At 36.7% G+C, this 12,143-nt stretch overlaps 1 protein-coding gene and 1 pseudogene across 1 annotated transcript in view; one reads left to right on the top strand and one right to left on the bottom strand.

The window, feature by feature from the left end:
• Positions 1 to 12,143, bottom strand: part of LOC131538364 (protein NLRC3-like) — a 230,206-nt gene that overhangs the window by 119,807 nt on the left and 98,256 nt on the right. The window lies entirely within an intron of this gene.
• Positions 1 to 12,143, top strand: part of LOC131538366 (NLR family CARD domain-containing protein 3-like) — a 74,437-nt pseudogene that overhangs the window by 22,324 nt on the left and 39,970 nt on the right.

Below are 12,143 nucleotides of genomic sequence, written 5' to 3'. Positions count from 1 at the left end.
AATAAAGAATTTTCATTTGCATTGATGGTTCCTTTAAGAACCTTTAACATCCATAGAACCTTTTCATTCCACAGAGGTTCTTTAGATTTTTACAATTTTCTTCACACTAAGAAAAATGGTTCTTTGGGGAACCATAAATTGATCTTTTATGGCATCACAGCAAAAATCCCCCTTTTGGTCCTGTATTTTTAATTTCTTAACTATCCCATTTTTTTCCTCATTTAATATCTTGTTTTACAAAAAAAAAAAAAAGATCACATTATGGAAGCAAAATCTGTTTCAAATGCTGTTTTTATGGAAGTGTTTTCATCATTACCTGCTGGTGTTTCTTCTGTGTTACTGTTCTTGTATAAAAACTAATGAAAGCCATATTCTCTGACAGTGAGAAATTTTACGTTATTGATGCTTTTCTCATGGGATAGAGAGCAGTATGTTTTTGTTTCACATGTCACTTTCTCCATTCATGAATAGATAATATGATCTAATTTGTTTCCATAGTTACAATTTAGTTCATTTAACTTTGTAGTCTTGTGTGATTATTTATGATCAGTTATTGTCTATGCATGTTTGCTAGCTGTGCTGTTGTGTTTTTATTCTTCTTTGTATTTGGACCCTTTTTTGTTGACCGTTTTGTTCATTTAAATAAATGCAATTGCAATTGGATCCACTATTCCCTCCCTGCCTGGTCATGACAGGTGTTTTATGAAGAGCTGGATTACTGAAACATATATTTAAGATCTAAAGGAAGCCATATATTTTTATAGCCTTACATTCTTTCTTAAAGATAACACCATCAGATGTATTCACTGATTACTGAATTTACTTCAGTTGTATCACTACAATCAAAGGTTTTAATATCATGTTAATATCACTGTTTGTTTTGTTTTCTACATAGACTATGTGGGTGTAATCTCACTGCTCAGTCCTGTGAGAGTTTGTCTTCAGCTCTACAATCCTCTAACTCTGTCTTGAGAGAGCTGGACCTGAGTAACAATGACCTGAAGGATTCAGGATTGAAGCTGCTTTCTAATGGACTGAAGAGTCCAAACTGTCAGCTGCAGATACTGAGGTAAATGTGTTTTGATTAAATAAATAAAAATAAAAATGAGAAAAAAAAAAGTTAGTGAAGGATGCAGTGTATTTGGAAATTGGCACTTTTTTCCTGAATTCTTTTCTTTTTTTTTTTAATGTTCAATTTATATATTTTTATGTTATTGAAAGGGTATGAAACCTTTGGCAAAAATCTGATTCCATCAACTAAAAGAATAAAAACAATGACAAAGAGAATATTATTAAAGGTGTAGTAGGAGATCTTGGAAAATGCTAACTTTAGCCTGATAGCACTGAAAGCGAACGTCCCACCCTCCCTGCAATCACCGTCCAAAGCCATGCCCCCTGAATGCATATACGCTCACAGATTGAATAACAGAGACAACATTACTACAATAGGCTACATCAGCGGTTCCCAATCCCAGTCCTCACCATGATTCCAGTTCGAAGCGAGCGTATATGTTACATACAAAGGGGATTAAAGTGTGCGAGAGACGTAAATTTAAATAGTATTTATTTACAGAGGTATATTATGTCACACTTTTCTAGTAAGATTTGTCTGTGTGAAGACGCTGTGCAGCGCAAATCCTTGAATGAATGTTCCGAAGTGAAATAAACTTCCAACGGATTTTTCCTGCTCAGGGAGTAGGGAGCAAAGAACACTGTGTAGGGATCATATCAATCGGAACACAGTTCATGCACGTAGCTCTCTTCTAATGAGCTGGTTAACTGAATCAGGTGTGTTAACTAAGTGAGACATGCAAAATATGCAGAGCGAGGACTGGAAATGGGAACAGCGCTGGGCTACAACATGTCATTCACCGGAGAGAAAGCTTTATAGAACAGTTAAAAGTACTACAATACCAGGAAGGAAGATCGGGTTGTTGATGTTTGCCTGTCATTCTGGCTCTGTCTGCACAGTGCGCGTGATCGCACCGATTACGTATCCTGTCTGCGTGAACCGGGTGCGCAGAGGTATGCTAATACATCTGTTGACAGGCAGGTAGGAAAGCTAATTAAAACACTCGGAGGCCTCGGACCGAGCGTTTTGATTGGATGAACATTTCTTGGTCCTTCGCCTTCCACAGAATATATAAATAGGGATAAATACATTTAGACCACTTAACTTAATGATTGCTATCGGGATGTGAGGAGACTTTCAACCAGCATAACAAAAAATGTTTCTGAAGACAATCACCTATGGCACCTTTAAGTTAATCATGGCGTGCATAAAATTATTCACACAAGGTCATCAGTGGTGTTCACATGACTAGAAACACCAGTGATTTTCATTTTAAAAAATGCATTTTACAGCTACAATGCCAAAAGCTATAATCAAACCACATGTTGGAAATCATGCTATACCCTTTAAAGTATGACATTTAAAAAAAAAAAAAAAATCCTCAACGGTGACCTCAACAGAATATTAGAGATGTTCCGATAACCTTTTTCCCTTCCCGATACAGATTCCGATACCTAGGCTCAGGGTATCGGCCGATACCGAGTACTGATCCGATACCTGGGTGTGTATCTGGTTATACAGCTGTATGTACTATTAGCCCTGTATGAATTGATACAATTATTTTATGGTGTGCTTCACCATATACAGGTGATATACAGTATATATACAGGTGCATCTCAATAAATTAGAATGTCGTGGAAAAGTTCATTTATTTCAGTATTCAACTCAAATTATATGTATTAAACAGTTTATTAGGAACAAACAAATAAACAACAGAAGAGTCAAGACGTTGTGGGTGCAATATCCAAAATATCCAAAACAGTGGCAGGAAACTGGAACCCAGGAAAACGGGAGTCAGCAGAAACTGCATGAGAAAACACAAAACAGACGTGAGCAACACAATGAACAGACAAAGACAAAGCAAACATGGTGACAATACATACACTAGCAGTCAAATTTTGTAAACAGTAAGATTTGTAATGTTTTTGTTTTTAAGAAGTGTCTTCAGCTCACCAAGCATGCATTTTTTTCATCCAAAGTACAGCAAAAACAGTACATTATATTTATTATAATATATAGGCCTACATATTTTTACTATTCAAAATAAATAAAGCACCCCCCCCCCACACACACACACACTAAAATTAATAAATAAATTAGTGAGCATGTTGATAGGCTTATCAGGAGCAACTATATTATTACATTAGCAACCACCAATATTGCCCACATGATTTTATAACATAGATGCACACAATGCTTTGCATGTATTATCATACAATACAAAAACAACATAGTTTGGGAAATATTCAACTAGTAAATGCGTTTAACTTTGTCACAACAACACATTATCTAATGCCAATAAGAAACATTACTTACTCGGTATAAAAGATCTCCTCAGATTCTTCCTCTCAGCGCGTTTCTGAGGTAAATACAAGGCTCATTCCTCACAGCGTGTTCTTCCAAAACTGAAAAGTATCCGAGATGAACCTGTTGCTGCTTTGTTTAAGGTGATGTGGGCGTTTACATGCAGCGTGTCTCACGTGGAGATTTGTAATATCAATAGCGCGAGCAGCGCGTGGGCGTGACCTAATTAGAGATAATGAGACCAGACGGAAAAACTGGACCTGTCGTTGGTTTCATACGGATTACTTACTTCATTTAAGAGTAGACATGTGTAACCGGTGCTATATTATTAATTTCACTCAAAATTTCTCTCCTTGTAATTATCAATTATTTTATATTTATTTAATTCTATATTCTCAAAATTATTCTTTTAATTTCAATTTCTTATATTTAAGATTTCATGTTTTCATAGTTAAGTTTGTTTTCAGTGGCTGGTGTATTGTGAATATGGTACATGGTTCCTTTTAAGTGTTGTGTTCCGGTTCCGGCTGCTCTCCCTCAGTTCGCGGCAAGCGCGATTGAGGAGAGGTGAGTTGCACTGAAGCTCCGTCTAAAAAGTATCATATGAGTTTTGTTCATCGTAATAATACATGTAATTTTGTTCTAAAATGAGTTTTGTTCATCGTAATAATACATGTAATTTTGTTCTACAATGCACTTTACTCTTATTTAAACATGTATGAAGTTTGTATGAATAATATGAAGCATGTATTTTTGTCGAGAATTCATGAGTTCATTAGCATGAGTGTGCAAGCTTCGTGGTTAAAATAATCCCTTTCACTGATAGGTTGACGATACAAATGTGAAAGAAGGCCACAGATTCAAGCTTGTTATGATTTGATTTTATTCATGCAAGTATGTTCTCATTCATGCTTCTAATATTGTTTTGAATTTATGTAATGTTTTATTCTTTTTTATGGAATATGTTGAACACTGTTTGATTTGATTATATGAGAAAATGAAAACTGTAAAATGCCGCTCAGTTCGCGGCAAGCGTGATTGAGGAGAGGTTGACGATACAAATGTGAAAGAAGGCCACAGATTCAAGCTTGTTATGATTTGTGTTTTATTCATGCAGAATAAAATGTGGCCTGAGTAATTCTCATTGCCTGATTCAATTCATCCACTCAACGCAGAGCTAAATGAAGACCAGTCACACATGTCAGTCTTTCTATAGATATATTTCTCATGTCTTTGTGTGAAGTATTTGCTGAGTTACAGTTCATTTTAGTGACGTGTTTCAAAAAGCAGTTCGCGGAGATAGTGAAGACTGAGAACGTTTGTTTTCTTTATTCTTCAAAAGCACAAAGTTTAGTTGTTATTATGAGTGTATACAAATAAAAGTAGACCCCTTACAGATTCAAATGGTGTATTGCTCTTATCTGTACGATCAAAAATGGCAGAGTAATTCAAGCTCATTTCGGCCTTATCAGGAAAATCTGCCTCAAAACGCGTATCCGCGTTTGTCGACCCCAGAGAGTTAAATAAATTCAGTGCACACAGACTGAAGCAGTTTAAGTCTTTGGTTCTTTTAATTGGGATGATTTTGGCTCACATTTAACAAAAACCCACCAATTCACTATCTCAACAAATTAGAATATGGTGACATGCCAATCAGCTAATCAACTCAAAACACCTGCAAAGGTTTCCTGAGCCTTCAAAATGGTCTCTCAGTTTGGTTCACTAGGCTACACAATCATGGGGAAGACTGCTGATCTGACTGCTGGTTGTCCAGAAGACAATCATTGACACCCTTCACAAGGAGGGTAAGCCACAAACATTCATTGCCAAAGAAGCTGGCTGTTCACAGAGTGCTGTATCCAAGCATGTTAACAGAAAGTTGAGTGGAAGGAAAAAGTGTGGAAGAAAAACATGCACAACCAACCGAGAGAACCGCAGCCTTATGAAGATTGTCAAGCAAAATCGATTCAAGAATTTGGGTGAACTTCACAAGGAATGGACTGAGGCTGGGGTCAAGGCATCAAGAGCCACCACACACAGACATGTCAAGGAATTTGGCTACAGTTGTCGTATTCCTCTTGTTAAGCCACTCCTGAACCACAGACAACGTCAGAGGCGTCTTACCTGGGCTAAGGAGAAGAAGAACTGGACTGTTGCCCAGTGGTCCAAAGTCCTCTTTTCAGATGAGAGCAAGTTTTGTATTTCACTTGGAAACCAAGGTCCTAGAGCCTGGAGGAAGGGTGGAGAAGCTCATAGCCCAAGTCCAGTGTTAAGTTTCCACAGTCTGTGATGATTTGGTCCATGGATGATTTTGGTCTGCTGGTGTTGGTCCATTGTGTTTTTTGAAAACCAAAGTGCTTGATTGGCCAGCAAACTCACCAGACCTGAACCCCATAGAGAATCCATGGGGTATTGTCAAGAGGAAAACGAGAAACAAGAGACCAAAAAATGCAGATGAGCTGAAGGCCACTGTCAAAGAAACCTGGGCTTCCATACCACCTCAGCAGTGCCACAAACTGATCACCTCCATGCCACGCCGAATTGAGGCAGTAATTAAAGCAAAAGGAGCACCTATCAAGTATTGAGTACATATACATTTATATATACTTGAGCACACTTTCCAAAAGGCCAACAATTCACTAAAATGTATTTTTTTATTGGTCTTATGAAGTATTCTAACTTGTTGAGATAGTGAATTGGTGGGTTTTGTTAAATGTGAGCCAAAATCATCACAATTAAAGAACCAAAGACTTAAACTACTTCAGTCTGTGTCGTTGAATTTATTTAATACACGAGTTTCACAATTTGAGTTGAATTACTGAAATAAATGAACTTTTCCACGACATTCTAATTTATTGAGATGCACCTGTATGTGACCCTGGTCCACAAAACCAGTCTTAAGTTGCTGGGGTATATTTGTAGCCATAGCCAAAAATACACTGTATGGGTCAAAATTATAGATTTTTCTTTTATGCCAAAAATCATTAGGACATTAAGTAAAGATCATGTTCCATGAAGATATTTTGTAAATTTCCTACTGTAAATATATCAAAACTTAATTTTTGATTAGTAATATTCCTAAGAACATCATTTGGACAACATTAAAGACGATTTTCTCAATATTTAGATTTTTTTGCACCCTCAGATTTCATATTTTCAAATAGTTGTATCTTGGCCAAATATTGTCCTATCATAACAAACCATACATCAATGAAAAGCGTATTTATTCAGCTTTCAGATGATATATAAATCCCAATTTCAAATAATTGACCCTTATGACTGGTTTTGTGGTCCCGGGTCACATATATTATGATAATCAAGTATTATTTAGTGATAGAACTTTAGTAATTAGAATAAAAACTTAGTAACCATGTGTGAATGCATATTAGTAATTTTAACTGAACTTAGGACTGGTGGTGGCGCTTTTTTTGTCATTCAGTGTTTCTGTAAAAAAACTATCAATAATACTGATAAGATAGTAGAATTCATAGTATGATTACTAAGAACAATATAAAACGCACTAAGGATTAACGAGCTGCTGGACTCATGAATATTAATCACGTTGTCTGCATTGGCTCGAACTGATTTGCTGAAATCAAAACAGGGACAATAATAGCTGAGCGCCAGCCAATGAGATTGTCGTTTGCGCATTAGCTCTGCCTACTACCAGAGAACCCAGCAATTCTTAAAAGCTGAAGAATTCCAAAAGGAACTCTGTTATTTTGACAGGAAAATACAACAAAGAATATCGTTTACATACCATGCAGAATTGACACGCTACATGTAAGACTCTCTCGCTCTCTCTCTCTCCCTCTGTCTCTTTTCGTGTGAGAAATAAGCAAAGCGACGGCGAGTCATGCGCTTCACACTAGAGCTTACGGTACATCAAATACAGGTGCGCTGCGCATCCATTCAGATGATCTGAAAAGCAGCACAGATCGCTTGACGGAGAGTGAAACGCTCAGTCAGTGTTCAGCGAGTGAAAATATGTCTGTGCTAAACTTATACATAGCCTCCATCTCACACACTGGCGAGTCAAATCCGAGCATTTATTAGCCAGTGGCTAATATTAGACATCATTTAGTCACCCAGAGTGAAGATTTAGTCACATATGCGAGTGATTTACTGGCAATGTGTTAGCACATTTGTATTTCTTCACTGCTCTAAATAGTGGTTGCTTGTGGCAACACAGCACAACTTTCTGTGTTTGCATTCTGAGCAGCGAAGAAGAATTGATTTCCGATTTGCAGCATTAAGCAAAGCTAGCAGGCATAACTATAGGTCTTGTTTAAGAAAATGGTATCGAATTGGTACATGGGTTCAAGTACTCGCTGATACCGATGCCAGAATTTTTTGTGGTATCGGTGGAATTTCCGATACTAGTATCGGAATCGGAACAACCCTAAAGAATATTTCTGTTAACTGAAAAGAAACTCCAGATATGCCATGTGCTTTTCTTTGTGGATCTATAAGACACTAGATTGTCTGATTGTACTACTAATGTGATGTGGACTGTTGTTGTGTTTGTAGGTTGTCTGGCTGTATGGTGACAGAGGAAGGCTGTGGTTATGTGTTTTCAGCTTTGAGTTTGAACCCCTCACACCTGAGAGAGCTGGATCTGAGCTACAATCACCCAGGAGATTCAGGAGTGAAGCTGTTCTCTGAAAAACTGGAGAATCCAAACTGTTCACTGGAAAAACTCAAGTAAGTTAAGTATGTTATTTCAAGCATAAAAATTCAGAGCACAAATTCTGAGTATGGGACACCATACTTAGCCACACCTCACACCCTTTCCATCCTTTCCTTCTCTCAGTTACTCACACCAGCAAATGATTTGGTCTTTTTTATTTGCTACAACATGGGTTTAGTTAATGCATGCTGATGAATAGTTTTTCTGTTATCATAGTTTGTAGTTTGATACAGTATCATTGTCAGCTTCACGTCAACCTAACTACATCATCACTGCAGCTGTAGACTCATGAGATCTATTCACACTGTTCAGCTAAATATTTTTAGAAGTTGGTAATTTATAAACTTGATAGTCTTGAAGTTTGTTTACTTGTTTGAGATGTACAACATTCACATGTAAATGTTAAACAAACACTACCACTACTGCTCCAATCATGTTGTTTCAGACATATTTCTTTATAGAACATGTTGTTTATAGAACATGCTGTTTTTTATAATACATTGTGGATAATCAAATTTACATTTACAAATTTTCCTTGATCTTTTGACATATAACAGGTCAATGTACTTTAACCCTCTGGGGTCTGAGGGTGTTTTGGGGCCCCGGAGAAGTTTTGACATGCCCTGACATTTGTGCTTTTTTCAGTTGCTTATAAATATTTTAATGGCTAAAGTCTAAAAACACTATATTCAGCACAAACTGGGCTACAATAATATGTGAGCAGCATGTACGTACATGATTGTGTTTTTGAGAAAACAACGTTTATGAGTGGTTTGAAAAAAACTAAAATTTTAAAGTAACTGAAATAAGGCCATAAGACACATACAGAACATTTGTTCACAAGACTTTTGAGAACTGGATCTTGTAGCCTAGAATATTCGCTTCAAAATGATCTGAAAATATCCTGGATAATGCTGTGACTCACACCGCATAATGAGCTCCATAATGAGCCATTGAGTCAGGTATGTGATTGAGAGGGAAGAGTTACAAGAAAGAATGTGAGGAAAAAAGAAATGTGTATACATATAACTAATGTGTATACATATAACTATCACATAAAATAACTTGAGATTCACTTGCGAGTGCAGTTAAACAGTTTATTAGGAACAAACAAACAAACAACAGAAGAGTCAAGACATCGTGGGTGCAATATCCAAAATATCCAAAACAGTGGCAGGAAACTGGAACCCAGGAAACAGGAGACAGCAGAAACTGCATGAGAAAACACAAAACAGACGTGAGCAACACAATGAACGGACAAAGACAAAGCAAACATGGTGACAATACATACACAACCAGTCAAATTATTTAAACAGTAAGATTTGTAATGTTTTTTTTTTTTTAAGAAGTGACTTCAGCTCATTTATTTGATCCAAAGTACAGCAAAAACAGTACATTATATTTATTATAATATATAGGCCTACATATTGTTACTATTCAAAATAAATAAAGCACCCCCCCACTAAAATTAATAAATAAATTAGTGAGCATGCTTATCAGGAGCAACTATATTATTACATTAGCAATCACCAATATTGCCAACGTGATTTTATAACATAGATGCACACATGCTTTGCATGTATTATCATACAATACAAAAACAACATTTTATAACTGAGAAACTAAATTATTATTGTTAAGCTTATTATAAACATGTTTGAGCAGGTATTTGCAAACAGAGTAGGCTACTTCACAGTAAAGATTGGTCTAAACTTTCTTAGACATTACTTTTATATCATTGTTTATAGAACATAAACTATCCTCACGTCGTGCAACATTTAAATGCAATGAAAGGTTGCCTATCATATTTCAAAATGTTGCACTCGATTTCACACATTTTATTCTGGAGTTATAGTTTGGGAAAAGTTCACCTAGTAAATGCCTTCAACTTTGTCACAACAACACATTATCGAATGCCAATAAGAAACATTACTTACTCGATATAAAATATCTCCTCCTCCGCCGGCTCCAGCTGCGCTCGCGTTCGGTTTGTGAGGTAAACAAAGCTTTTTCCTCTCAGCGTGTTCTTCCAAAACTGAAAAGTATCTGAGATGAACGCGTTGCTGCTTTGTTTACGGTGGTGTGGGCGTTTACATGCCGCGTGGCTCGCGTGGAGATTTGTAATAACAAAAGCGCGAGCAGCGTGTGGGCGTGACCTAATTAGAGATAATGAGTCCAGACGGAAAAACTGGACATGTCCTTGGTTTCATACGGATTACTTTATCACAGAATATTTGTTTTCGGTAAGACTTACTTCATTTAACAGTAGACATGTCAAGCTTTCTATAGATATATTTCTCATGTCTCTGTGTGAAGTATTTGTGGAGTTACAGTTCATTTTAGTGACGTGTTTCAAAAAGCAGTTCGCGGAGACGGAGAAGACAGAGAGCGCACCCTGTTTGTTTTCTTTATTCTTCAAAAGCACAAAGTTTAGTTGTTATTATGAGTGTATACAAATAAAAGTAGACCCCTTACAGATTCTAATGGCTTTCCTGTAGCTCAAATAGTAGAGCATGGCGCTAGCAACGCAAAGATCATGGGTTCGATTCCCAGGGAAAGCAAGAGCTGATAAAAAATGTAAAAACTGTAACTTGAATGCAATGTAAGTCGCTTTGGATAAAAGCGTCTGCTAAATGCATAAATGTAAATGTAAATGTAATGGTGTATTGCTCTTATATGTACGATCAAAAATGGCAGAGTAATTCAAGCTCATTTCGGCCTTATCAGGAAAATCTGCCTCAAAAGCAGCGTATCTGGCGTTTGTCGACCCCAGAGGGTTAAGAAACATCCTGTAATTTTCAGAACTCAAAACTTTGTTCTTAGTCTAAAACAGCTTCTATTGAAGCCAGTCTGCCAAAATGACAGCTTGTGGAATGTGCCTATTTATGATGTAATAGTGTGGATAAGCTCCGCCTCCACAGAAGATGATCTATTCCTGCTTCTACAGCACTGCCTGTTTAGCCCCGCCTACCAGGCCAAAGGTTTAGGTTCATTGGTTAAACGATTTCAAAGTGGCATTCTCATAAACATCCCCTAACTTCAAAATACCTTTCCATTGCTTCCAAAGAAATGTTGACTTTCTGATATACAATTTGGGATTCATCCAAATACTTGAAGCTGTGTTCAAAAAGGGGTTAAAATTAATTTTTGCTGTTCTCTTCCAAATTGATTGGAGATGTGATATTATTGGGTGAGACTGCACTTTTTGAGGAAATTTAATGGACAAGCATTGTAGTGGTGGAAGGGTAGGTAGGATAGTTTGTTAACCCTCTGGGGTCCGAGGTCATTTTGGGGCCCTTGAGATGTTTTGACATGCCCTGATATTTGTGCTTATTTCAGCTACTTAAAACATACTATTGACCAACATGTAATTTTTTTGTATTCAGCACAAACTGTCCTACAATAATATGTGACCAAGATGGATGTACATGTTTGCATTTTTTAGAAAAAAAATATTATGTGTGGTTTGTAAGTTTTGGGAAAAAAAATGTAGCTGAAATAAGGCCATAAAACCCACACTAAATAGTCCTGACCAAGACTTTTGAGTAATCAGTCTTGTAGGCTAGAATATTTACTTCAAAATTATGTGAAAATCATTCTGCTTACTCATTCACAGAAAACAATATATTGATTTAAAATTTTCAAGAAATGTTTTGTGATCGAGGGTCTATATGCGAGGGAGTGGCAATGGCCATGAATATTAAGTGATTTTCACCTGAGAGACAAAGGGCCCTCCCCTATGGGCCCCTAATGGCCCATCAGTGTGACTGTGACTTTGAGGCAGGTAAGACAGAATGTGAGGAGATTGAAAAAAAAGGGTTTTTTAAATTATTTGTATTTTATTTACAACACAGTATAATCAAAACATACATAATGAAGGTCAAAGACACATTATTGTGCACACTGATCTAACCACAGAGATGTGAACAGACTTTGAGTCATTCCTGAAAACAGATTCTGTTCAACAAGTGAAACAAGTAAATCATACCTGATATTTACGTGTTTTATTTAAGTGTTTCTACTTCTTTCCATGGATTCAAGAAGAAAAAACACAATCAGTAGAAAAGGAGCTTGTTT

This window comes from Onychostoma macrolepis, chromosome 04, assembly GCF_012432095.1.
Source record: "Onychostoma macrolepis isolate SWU-2019 chromosome 04, ASM1243209v1, whole genome shotgun sequence".
NCBI classification, from domain to species: domain Eukaryota; kingdom Metazoa; phylum Chordata; class Actinopteri; order Cypriniformes; family Cyprinidae; genus Onychostoma; species Onychostoma macrolepis.
The sequence above is the reverse complement of the archived record's forward strand: the minus strand, read 5'-3'. Positions and strand labels throughout refer to the sequence as shown.